At 42.2% G+C, this 12,644-nt stretch overlaps 1 protein-coding gene across 2 annotated transcripts in view; it reads right to left on the bottom strand.

Moving 5' to 3' along the window:
* RGS13 (regulator of G protein signaling 13) overlaps nt 1-12,644 on the bottom strand; it is a 26,926-nt gene extending 14,282 nt beyond the window's left edge. For both annotated transcript variants that reach the window (XM_048497494.1, XM_048497495.1), the window contains exon 1: nt 12,451-12,644. The gene's annotated coding sequence lies outside the window, so the exon portion shown is untranslated. The remainder of the gene's footprint in view (nt 1-12,450) is intronic.

Below are 12,644 nucleotides of genomic sequence, written 5' to 3'. Positions count from 1 at the left end.
AACTTAAAAGTATTGAAGTTTATATGTAGGTTTCTTAAACATAGCAAACAGCAACTCCGTAGGGCCATTTCAGGTTGGGAAAATGGAATGTGTGTATGGGGGGAGGCTTAACCTCTCCATACAAACTGTGGCCAAAATTGAATGGATCCTGGATGCTGAGTTCCGAACAAAGCTGAGTTCCAAACTTACAGGCAATGGCATACCATCAATGGGGACATAGGGTATCCCATGTCCCTGGCTGCATGCCATTTTGTTTGCTCACAGCCTCCGATGGAGGAGGGGGCCAGCCTGGCAGGCTCCCAGCCTGGCGCAGCTGCTTCCCCCCACCTCTATCAGAGGCCATGCCTGCTCACGGCCTGCAATGGCAGGCTCCCAGCCCAGCTGCTGCCACCCCCTCTACCTGTATTGGAGGATACAAGCAGACACAGCCTCCGATAGAGGTGGGGGGGCAGCAGAAGCTGACCGGGGCTGCCGCCCCCTGGCTCAACCTACATCAGCACCAGCCCTGCTACCTCCAAAGACGAGGCTATAGGGCCACCACCAATGGAGGTTGAGCAGGGGGGGACACCAGCTGCTCGTCTTCAGAGGCAGCAGGGCCAGCGCTGATGGAGGCTGAGGGAAAGGCAGCAGCAGCCACTACCCGCCAGCTGCTGCCGCCCCCTGGCTCAACCTCCATTGGCTCCACCCTGCTGCCTCTGAAGACGATATGGCAACAATATAAATCTGTATCCAATGGCTTAAACCATAAGCAACGTGGGTAATTTTATCCACAATGTATAATACACAATTTCATAAACAATGATTTATATGGTGTAATTTCCACAACTTTATACATTTACAATTTGTATTGAAGTGAGGGCAATTATGTATAAAGTACATTTACAATTTGTATCAAAGTAAGTACAATTATGTACAAAATAATACTTCATATATGAGTTGTTGCTTCGAAGTAAACACGAAAGGTGGGGCTAGTTAACCTCTGGTATTAGTTAACCTCGTAATGCCTTTTTAGGCCCCTCTATTTTAAATGAAACAAATTTTTATTCTATGGGTTTATAATCACAAATTCTCCTGGGCTTAACCAAGGACTGGAATAAGGAGCATTTTTGTAAGCAGCTGTATGCAAGTTATGTGGTTAACATAAAAGGTAGTCCTATGCCTAATAACAATGTCCTCTTGTTGAGAACTACAAGTTATGAAAATTCTTAGAGACAGATGGCTACAGTAAGCAATAAATTGCAGTTAAAATTAGTTTAATGTTTATAGAAGCATTGATGCAATTACTGATATTTTATAATTTTGTTATATTTTATAAATTTTATACTTATATTTTATAAATTTAAACAACTCGTATATGAAGTATTATTTTGTACATAATTGTACTTACTTTGATACAAATTGTAAATGTACTTTATACATAATTGTACTTACTTCAATACAAGTTGTAAATGTATAAAGTTGTGAAAATTACACCATATAAATCATTGTTTATGAAATTGTATATTTTACATTGTGGATAAAATTACCCACATTGCTCATGGTTTAAGCCACTGGATGCAGATTTATATTGTTGCCATATCTCTGGTGTATCCATCCCCCTTTTCTTTCTTACAAAAAGCCTCTGAAGACGAGGCAGCAGGGACACCACCGATGGAGGTTGAGGCGAGGTGGCAGTTGTATGCAAGTTATGTGGTTGACATAAAAGGTAGTCCTATGCCTAACAACAATGCCCTCTTGTTGAGAACTACAAGTTATGAAAATTCTTAGAAACAGATGGTTACCGTAAGCAATAAACAGCCCATCAGCTTCTGCTGCCCCCCCCACAAGTGGGCCATGGGGGGTACGGAGGGAGGTACCCAAAGCAGGTGTTGCCCCGGGTGCCATTTCCCCCGATACACATCTGCTCACAGGATATATCTGATCAAAAGTCCTTGTGGTGATCTCAGGGAGGAGTCAAAGTTAATGAAACGTTGTTAGGTCCTCTGATTTTGCTGGTAGAATAGAAATATTGATGGGGATGAACAAAGTAAATATGAAATTGTCCTTAAAACATTGTTTCAACTGGGTTGACATTTGCTAGTTCCAGTATTTCAAGTATTTTGAAGTGATGTAAAAGTAAGGTAAAGCTAGAATTTTAAATCTGTGTCAATGATACAGGTTTTCTAAATGCATTATAGTCTCTCTACATAGGAAAAAGGTGCCAAAAATTACTCAGAAGTCTATTCAAATGTAAGTATTTTGGTTTCAAATATCTTTCCAACCAAGGGAATTGAGCAACTTTATGAAATCCTAGGGTGATAAGCAGCCTTCACAAGAATGCTTCTTTTGAGACTGAATGCCACACTTTTAAACAGATTAAACAACTTCTGCATCAATGGCATTAGTTTCCTATTTCCCTTTTGTAAGGGGAACATTTTAGGTTTAGAGTAACTTGATAATTCCTACAGAAGTCCCTCACAGTATCAATCAGCTCACTTGTTCCCATCAGAGTGGTAAAAACAAGAGTGATGTCCTTTGCATGAATACAGAGTACTGGAGTCCTTTAGTCATTAATAATATTACTACTTACATAAACATTTGAACAGAAAAAAGGACAATAAACATCCTGGTCTGATTTCCTACTGGTAGAGGTTCCATTATCTGAAAGCTTCCCATTAAGGCCTGTCTCGTACAACAGTCTATGTATTGCAGTATAATCATCACCAAAAGCTTTTTATCAATATTTGCTTGTTTGGATCATTGTCTGTCTGTGTTGACAAAGACAAAGGACAATATCACATTCAGAAATGTGATATTCATTTGCTTTGTTTTTCCCACTGCAAATTTTGTAGTCAGGTGGTCTAACTTAAAGCCATTGGCTTATGGAGGAGTTAGCTTTAGAAATACCATGTGTTCTGTTACTCCAGTATTCTATCCACACACCATCTTTTGGTAAGACAGTGCCAGCTGTACATTTTAGAAATTACATTTGAATAGACTTCTGAGTAATTTTTGGCACCTTTTTCCTATGTAGAGAGACTATAATGCATTTAGAAAACCTGTATCATTGACACAGATTAAAAATTCTAGCTTTACCTTACTTTTACATCACTTCTCATGAATCCAATTTGCTAAAAACTTATGTGGGTATCATATCCTCATTGGGTGTTTTTTTGTGTCATAGCTCATTTCAAGGCTGATATATCTCCTTTATTGTAGCTGGGTGTGATGAGGATGTTTCCTCCGGCTTGGGCAAAAGCTTATCCTTAGATGAATTCCCAGTTTTATGCTGGGGGAATAATATATTTTGACAAACTGACATGAAATGATTGATAGCCATTTTATTCCTGCCGTAATGTAATTATACCCCTAAAATATTTTAGGCAAATTCAGATATTTGTCCCCACCCCCCCTAAATTTCTTAATGGTCAGCAGGATGGATCTGAGTTTGTATTACTACAAAAATATGGGCTCCAATCCAGCCAAACTTGTGAAATAAAGCCTCTCTGAAACCAATAGGACAAGTTATTTGCAACAAACATTAAGCAGCAGTGTTTTTAATGCAACTTAGTCAGAGCTATCTTTAACTGTGTCAAGGTTTTTGGTTTTGGTTTCAAATATCAAGGTCCAATCCTATCAAAGATGTCATGGCACAGCTTTTCTATTTTTGTTTGTTTGTTAAACTGTTATAATATTCCATGTTATAACTGAGAACATGGAAACATGTCTCTCTATGTGCCTGATACATGGGAAACTAGAGTTGGGAATTCGAAAAATCCCAAATAGACCCCCCCACCCGAAAAAAGCCATTTTGGCTTTCCTCATGGGTGTTCACAAAAAAAAAGAGCTGTCAGGCAGAGCCAAATAGCCCAAGCCAAAAAATGCCAAATAGCCATTTGACTTTTCTTGGCAATTAGTCACGGGGCAGCCCACAGAGCTGAGTACAGGGGTCAGCTCAGTGATTCTTGCAGCAACGCCCCTCCTCCCAACTCTAAAGTTGAAATCGACTTCAGGAGCAGGAAGACAGCTGAGAAAACTGTTTGTAGGTGTCAGGTGATCCCTGCAAAAATCTCTCTCAGGTAGGATTTTTTTGGATTGACTTTAAAAACCCATTTTCTTTAAAGAAACTGAAGTAGCCAACATTTCGTCTTTTTCTAATTTTTCAGGTTATTTTAAAGCCAAACATGAAAATACTGAAAAAATGGTGTCCACCCCTATGTGAAGCCTGAGGAAAGTGACCTGTGATGCCTGCTAACTGTACAATTGTGGTTTCTTGATGACTGGGAATGCACTTCTTGAGAAACACTCCCCCACCCCTTCATAGTGTATGAAAACTTCCAGTTTAAAGAGAGGCCTCCTGGATTCTGAAAATACAAATGCATGGAACAAATGCAAATGTGTTAAGCAAATATCATGCTTGAGGGATCGTGGAAGAAATAACATGTTTGTACTTCCTGAAAGCTGGCTGCTCTTACCCTTGCTTCATTTATTTTTTAATTTACGCAGACTGATGCACAAGAATTGCACAAAGTTAGTCAATTTGCTTTTGCTGAGTTGTTTAGAGTTCCACCCAGTTTATTCTACTGAGGTAACAGCACTGTTAGATTTAATCCCACTTTCCATGAGTGGTGCCAAACATATTATTTACACTTAAACTCAATGTTCCTCAAATTTTGACTGTTGAAGGACTAAAGTTCCCAACTAGACAGGGAGAAAAAAAGTCCTGTCCCTTTTCAGGAGAAGGTTAATGAGTAGAAATGGGCAATGAAAGCTTTTCCTGGTGAGAAGTTGAATATCATCACCTGGTAATTGCTTTGCAGATCAAACTGATAGTAAAGGGAAACCTAAAGGGACCAGTTTAAAAGCTGGCAACCCTATGAAGGGCAAATCCCCACTTGAAATTGCAAGCGGATCCAAACCTGTTCCTTGTGAATCCATGTTCTCCTCATCGCAGTTTCTCCCTCCCCACCACAGCGAGCACACAGCAGACACTCCCGGGTGCAGGCATCGTTGCAATCCCCACAGCCATGTGATCGTGCTTCATTGCCCTAATCTGATTGGTCGGTGTTCAGTTGGGCGGGACCTGTTAGCCACTTCAGAAACACTACCCATTTTTACCCATTAAAAAACCTGTGCGAACGCTGAAGTGCAACCACTATGAATACTTGTCATTTACAGTAAAGCAACAATTTTCTGAAAGTTTTACCGTTAAATCGGTTATCAGGTGACCGTTTACTTGTATTGCAAATGCTCAGAAGCGTGATCGTTCCATCAACCCGGAAGTAAGGTGCGCAAGGAGTCAAATCAATCTGATTGGCTGTCGCGAAATGCACGTCCGCACAGCTCTGGAAGTGAGGGAACAACTCCAGGTTCCAAACCTTGTTCACTCCCCTCGGAACAGCATAAACTGTGGTAAGCGGGGGGGCCTGAACCACTTGCATCCAGGTTCTGCCGGAATGCGGATTAACAGGGCGAACGAGCATCAGAAATGGTTGCTGCCACAGAAGTCATGGGGAGGACGTCGATGAAACCGTGTTAGTAAGTGGCTCGAAACCGTGCTAAGGAGGCAGTGGGAATTCGCCCGAAGAGAACTTCCCTTGTGAGTTAAGATTGGAGGTACACTTCATCCGTTCTAACATAGGGCGTTTTCGCACACACTTTTTATTCCAGAATAAAAGCGAACCGCATTGATTCCTTACCTTTTTAATGTAGTTTCGTCACTCGATGGCATTCACACATGGCCCGGTAGTCACACATCTTCCGCTTGCCTCGCAACTCCCGGGTTTTTGCATCCCGCCAAGAATGCGAAGCAGCGACGAATCTGATTGGCTGGCAGTAGCGCAGTCCTGAGAGCAGTCCAGGGTGGGATTTCATAAGTTACACCCTGGCCAGAAGGCGGGTGGGGCTGAGAGAGCTCCGAGAAGCTGTGACTAGCCCAAGGTCACCCAGCTGGCATGTGTGGGAGTGCCCAGGCTAATCTGAATTCCCCAGATAAGCCTCCACAGCTCAGGCGGCAGAGCTGGGAATCAAACCCGGTTTCTCCAGATTAGATTCACGAGCTCTGCCAACCCCCTACGCCACTGGCCGGGGTGTTTTCTCGAGTAGTTCTCTTCTCCGGCTCGGGGAGAAGGCACAGGAACTCTTTGTTCCATTTCCCAGGAGGACTTTTAGGCACTGGATCGTTGAGAAAGAGAGGGGGATGAAAACAGTGGAAAGCCCTCTTCTCTACCCTACTTTGGCAGGATGAGGAAGGGAAGCGAGGGGAAAAACCCACACGCATCCCACCCCACCCCCAAAGGAGGTCTGCAGGCAAATAAGGCACCTGTTGTGCATGACAGCACAAGAGAATATTCTCTGCTCCTCTCAAAGATGCAAGCCGGGCCTCTTTCCAGCCCTCCTTGAAAATCCGCATCCTTTAAGCAACATCTCCTAGGCTCCGCCAAAGCAAGCAGGCTTTCTCTTTCAGCCGCCCTCCATTCAGTTCCAGACAATGGGAGGGACAAAGAGAAAAGCAGAAAGGGGTGGCGGTTTTTTAAGCACCCTTCAAGAGGCCATCTGTGGGTCGAGCTACAAAGGCATTGATGATACATGACGAGAGCGGGATGAGGGGGGGGAAATGCAGTGAGACGCATAAAGGAACAAAGGGATAATGTAGCGCAGCCAGGGCATGAAATCGCGCTCCCCATTGGATGGATCAAATCTCGTCACATGGTGGGCATAAACCCTTGCTGCCGCTTGATCCACTTTCGTTCCACTTTTGTTTCGCAACTAGGCACCAAATTGTGGGGGGAAACTGCATTTTCCAAGAAAGTTGCACAAGTATCGAGCGACAGGAAAAATGCGGAACAACGGCTGGAATGTGGCACAGAAAGGGAGTCGGAACACATTTCGGCTTAAGTGTGTGCAAACAAATGTGTGATACAGCAACGACCTCACATGCCAGATCTGCAACAAACAGTGTGTGCGAAAACGCCCATAAAATAATTTATTTCTAAAATGTGTGAACAGGTGTGGAAACTATTCACCCTCTGAGAGACCATTTTCTATGTGCTACATTACCAGAAGTGCCTCTTGATTGGCAGCCCAGGTCAGTGACTCATGCAGAAGCCCAACTGGCTTGTAATTGCACTGTTGTGTGTGTCAGGAATGACTGAATGATCCAGCAACACTTGCTGTAGAGACGTGGTTGGATTTTCTACCTTCTTAGATTAGGAGGAGGCAAGGCCAGAACAATGAATCATACAGAAATGTAACATGCATCTGTGGGGCCAGGACCCCGTCTCTGGTCCTATACAGCTGAATTAGTCCTCCTCTGTGACTCTGTACTTTTTTTAATCCCCTCCTTTTCTTTCTACTGGAGACACAAAACAGTTTAGAACATCATTCTCCCCTTCTTCGTTTTATCCTCACATTGAGCATTCTGTGGAAAAGGGAAGGCCAAGATTGTTTGATGGGCCCAAGGTCACCCAGCAAGCTACCTTGGCAGAAATTTAAACCTGGGCCTCACAGATCTTAGTTTGACACTTTAACTATTACCTAATGCTAGTTCTTTGAACTGACATTAGGCTATTATTATTAAGTTATGTACTGCATGCTAGCTGTTCTCTCATGTCACGTTTATGTTCTCAAGAATACAGTATGGGAATTGCTACTTAATTTTAACTACTTATTTGTGTTTTTCCACAAAATATGCATTTGACTTCTGCAGGCAAGCATAGCAAGATGTTCTCAAATGAGATGCCTGACTGTAAATCTGAGGAAACTATGTTCCTTCCCCATGAATACTTATTAGCACTGGTGTATGATTATTTTTCCTCTGTGAACCAGGAAGCAATGGACAAACCACCTCCATTTACCGTATATACTCGCATATAAGTCGAATTTTTCAGCACATATTTTGTGCTGAAAAAGCCCCCCTCGACTTATATGTGAGTCAGGTGTATTTTAAAAAATATTTTAGGGTTTTTACTTTGTCGGCCACCAGGGGGCGCAATTTTAGGCTAGTGGCACCAAAATGTCAGGGATTTTTCAAGACACTCTCCTGATGATACCACACAAGCTTGGTAAAGTTTGGTTCAGGGGGTCCAAAGTTATGGACCCCAAAAGGGGGTGCCCCATCCCCCACTGTTTCCAATGGGAGCTAATAGTAGATGGGGCTACATTGTGAGTGTCCATAACTTTGGACCCCTTGAACCAAACTTCACCAATCCTGGGTGGTATCATCAGGATAATCTCTTGATGATATCAGCCAGGTTTGGTGATGTTTGGTTTAGGGGGTCCAAAGTTATGGACCCCCAAAGGGGGTGCCCCAATCCCAAACCTTCACCAAACCTGGGTGGTATCATCAGGAGGGTCTCCTAAAGATACTCTGAAATGTTGGTACTGCTAACATAAACATTCCTCCCCTGACCAAAAATCCAGTTTTGAAGGATTTTAACTCTTGTGTTTTAGCTTGGTTGCTGGTTGAGTTAAGGTTTTTGTACTTGTAAATTTATTGTTGCTGCTGCAATGAATAGGAAGGAGAAGATTTCATAACAATAGTAAGGGTGCATGAATCAACCTTGGGACAAAATCTGACATTTAAAATGTAGAATGGGGGTAGGGGGAGGAGAGCAAAGGAAACTGGAACTTCCAGTCTTGTCACCAGCTCTTGATTCCAGCTAAATATTCCACTAGTGTTTTGCCAGCCTGCATTACGCAAACTGGTATTTCAGTTGTCATAAAGTGTTTTTTAAAATCCCCAGACCTACTTTTTAAAAAACTCAGAAGGACAGCAAAACGGTAATTGTAGTCATCATCATTGCCAGCACATAACATTCTACTGTTTCCCCTGTTGCCCTCCCATCTTTTTTAGATCAGGATCTGTGAGAATGCAGTTGGTTGGTGATGATATTGCCAGGATTCTCCGAAGTAAGTGAGTGAATGCAAGCAGCTAGTCTGAAAAGCTGCTTTCCATCGTTCAGCAAAGGAATAGCAACTGCAGTGGCAATTTATGTAATCTTTGAACTTCTATGGCCAAAATTGCCAGTGTAATTTTTAATTTTTTTCACATTGGATGATCTCTGGGTCTAGGGCCAAGTTCTTACCATGAGGACTAAAGTCTTTCATGATAGGTTCACAAGGGTGAACACATGTAGTTCTCCATTGCTTTTAAAGGAGAGGTAGAAGAGGGTTTTTTGAAGAATGTAGCTTTTGTAAGCTCTGCTTGGATAAGATGCCCTTGCTGAAATCATACACTACAAATGTGATGCGTTACTAGGGACAATCCTTTCTTTCTGGTACAAATCCATGTTTCTTATTTTGTCTTTGTTTTTTAAAAATCTTTTGGGGCACCTTATGAAAATCTTATGACCTAGGATTTTCATTTTTCAGAGTCCAGTTCCCTCCGCGGGCCAAAGTTCTTTGAGAGGTTGGGTGGACACATCTTGTCTTTAGCATACATCTGTATAAATGCATCCACACAAGCAATGAGGCACACGGTAGTGCCCATTCTGTCTTTTGGCAACCTTTTGCACAGCAGATAATCTAATGTAGAAAAACTGCTTTGAAAGCAATTTCCAAGCAAATCATCACCCTCTTGGCCCTTAAATGAGCATGGCTTTTCCAGCCTTTAATCAATCATAATCTGGGGAAGGGGACTTATGAAGTATTCATTTTGTTTGAAATGTATGCCTATCTCTTCTCCCCAGTGAGGATTCAAAGCTTATCACATTGTACTCCCATTTTCTACCTTATTCTCACAATTAGACAGGTTAGGCTGGAAATGTGTCACAGGCCCAAAGCCACCCAGCAAGCCTCCAAAGCAGAGTGAAGATATGATCCTGGTTCTTGTAGATCCTGGTCTAAAAAAGGTGAGAGGGCAACAAGGGGAGCAGTACAATGTAATGTGCTGGCAATAGTGATGTCTGCATTCTCCATAATAAGTGAGAGAGGGAATTATTACAATTCCAATTTTGTAATGTTTGAGGAATATTGGTGTGGAATCTACATAGATTATTGAAGTTACATGAGTGCTCTTATCTTTAAACACTGAGTGAAAAGTGGACATGCCACAATGGACATGCCACAATGGACATGGTAGTTGATGAACCTTTTTTATTATGTGCCATTTAAAATCCATGTATTTTATGAAGCAGGTTGCTGTCCAGAAATATTTATATCCTACTAACTAGAGAAACTTTAAAGTACTGCAGCATCTGCAGCCTTGGAGACTACTGCAGCCTTGGAGACTAAGAGGAGTAGTAGAGCAGAGAAGAATGCAGGGAAGCTCTGTGTGCTTTCTGTGCATTGTTAGATCCACATCACTATCCCAAGCTTGGTTATTAGCAATCTAGCAAATGGTAGCACCTTGCCTGTGTCATTCCTTTAATAGTTGCATTGTTCTACAATCTACATAATAGATTTTAGTCTGTTTTTGTGGAATGATTTCTTGATAAATTTTTCAGCATTGGCTTGAAGTGCTGTGACTGAGATCGTTTATGTCTCTGTTATTTTATATTACTTTTCTAGGACCTTTTAAAGAAAACAGTGGTCTATATCTTATATTGTCATTCATCCCTCTAGTGGTTTTGAGAATCCACAAGGATGTAAAACAGTATAAAATAGGCATCCCAATACATAGAATTATTCTTTTCTCTCCTGTTTGGTGCTGGTGTGACTCTAGGATACATTGGAGGGATTTCTTACGCCTCATTTAACCGAGAGATGTATAATCCTTCTTCCACCCATTTGACACTCCTATCATTAGAATTTCTTTAATTTTCCTTAGCAAGGCAAGTTTTCAAGGCAAGAAATGTTCAGAGGTAGTTTGCCATTGTCTTTCTCTATTTGGGCTGAGAGAGTTCTGAGGCAACTGTGACTGGCTCAAAGTCCCCCAACAGGTTTCATGTGAAGAAGTGGGGAATCGAATCCAGTTCTTCAGATTAGAGTCCGCCACTCTTAACCATTGTACCATTTCACATTATTAGCTACACAAAAATGTGGTGCCATGCAAGTCTATAAAATATTTGCAAGGTGTGGGAAAATGTCACACCTTCGAAAGAATATTTATCCTAACACTGAATGTCTCCTGAATATCCCCTAACACTGACACTTCCACAGGTGTTCTGGGTCAATCCCCCAATTGTGACTTTATTGCCAGAGATGCATCTTGCACAGAAAACTTACTGGAAAAGATGCTAATAGACTTGGGTGAGCAGGAATATGTGGGAAGCCAGGAAAGGGATTTAGGCGTCTTAGTTGATAGTTCCATGGGAATGTCAACTCAATGCATGGCAGCTGTAAAAAAGGCAAACTCTATGCTGGGGATAATTAGGAAAGGAATTGAGAATAAAACTGCAAAGATTGTCATGCCCTTATATAAAGCAGTGGTGCGACCACACTTGGAGTACTGTGTCCAGTTCTGGTCACCGCATCTCAAAAAGGATATTGAGGAGATAGAAAAAGTGCAGAGAAGGGCAACAAGGATGATTGAGGGACTGGAGCACCTTCCCTATGAGGAGAGGCTGCAGCGTTTGGGACTCTTTAGTTTGGAGAGGAGGTGGCTGAGGGGGGATATGATTGAAGTCTACAAAATTATGCATGGGGTAGAAAATGTTGACAGAGAGAAATTTTTTCTTTTCTTTCTCACAATACTAGAACCAGGGGGCATACATTGAAAATGCTGGGGGGAAGAATTAGAACTAATAAAAGGAAACACTTCTTCACGCAACGTGTGATTGGTGTTTGGAATATGCTGCCACGGGAGGTGGTGATGGCCACTAACCTGGATAGCTTTAAAAGGGGCTTGGACAGATTTATGGAGGAGAAGTCGATGTATGGCTACCAATCTTGATCCTCCTTGATCTGAGATTGCAAATGCCTTAGCAGACCAGGTGATCGGGAGCAACAGCCGCAGAAGGCCATTGCGTTCACATCCTACATGTGAGCTCCCAAAGGCACCTGGTGGACCACTGCGAGTAGCAGAGAGCTGGACTAGATGGACTTTGGTCTGATCCAGCTGGCTTGTTCTTATGTTCTTATGTTCTTATTAAGCCTGCATGGAAATCTGGAACAATAGTTCCTTTTCCATGTCAATCTGTTGCAGCAAAAGAAAAGAAAAGAAAAGATGGGCAATCCTGTATCTAACAAAGAAGGCTCCATCCCTCAAATACTTATGCTGAAATAAAATTAGTGTTGGAGGTTAGTGTTGGAGCCAAAGCTGACTAAGATTTCCCTGCCCCACTTGTGCTGAATTGAGCCTCTTGGAATTCTGCTGTTGGAGATCAAGACTGCAGTGAAAGAGAAGAATGGGCAAAAATCTCCTTCCCTTCCTCTGCTGATAGAAGGGCTGTTACTTCAGTGTTGCTACTGTTATGTCAGTAGTGCAACGCTTTTGGATCCAACCAGTGCCTCAAGCATCCTGTAGCTTTTATAACTTTCTGTATAGGGGAAATAGAGAATATACTGGGATTAAGCAGGTTGCGTACTCACCACAATATCCTTCAGGAGTTGCGGCTTTATTGTGATTGCTGATGGAATTATTTGCTTCTTTTTGAAAGCTGATGTTGGTTTGATTTCTTTTTAGCTGCTGCAATGGCATTTGAGGGACTTGTTTGCAAATAAATCCATTATTCAAGGGTTCCTCTTGATTTTTATTCCTTACAGCACCAATCTGTTCCCTTCGA

The sequence above is a fragment of the Sphaerodactylus townsendi genome, linkage group LG05 (assembly GCF_021028975.2).
Source record: "Sphaerodactylus townsendi isolate TG3544 linkage group LG05, MPM_Stown_v2.3, whole genome shotgun sequence".
Lineage (NCBI taxonomy): Eukaryota > Metazoa > Chordata > Lepidosauria > Squamata > Sphaerodactylidae > Sphaerodactylus > Sphaerodactylus townsendi.
The sequence above is the reverse complement of the archived record's forward strand: the minus strand, read 5'-3'. Positions and strand labels throughout refer to the sequence as shown.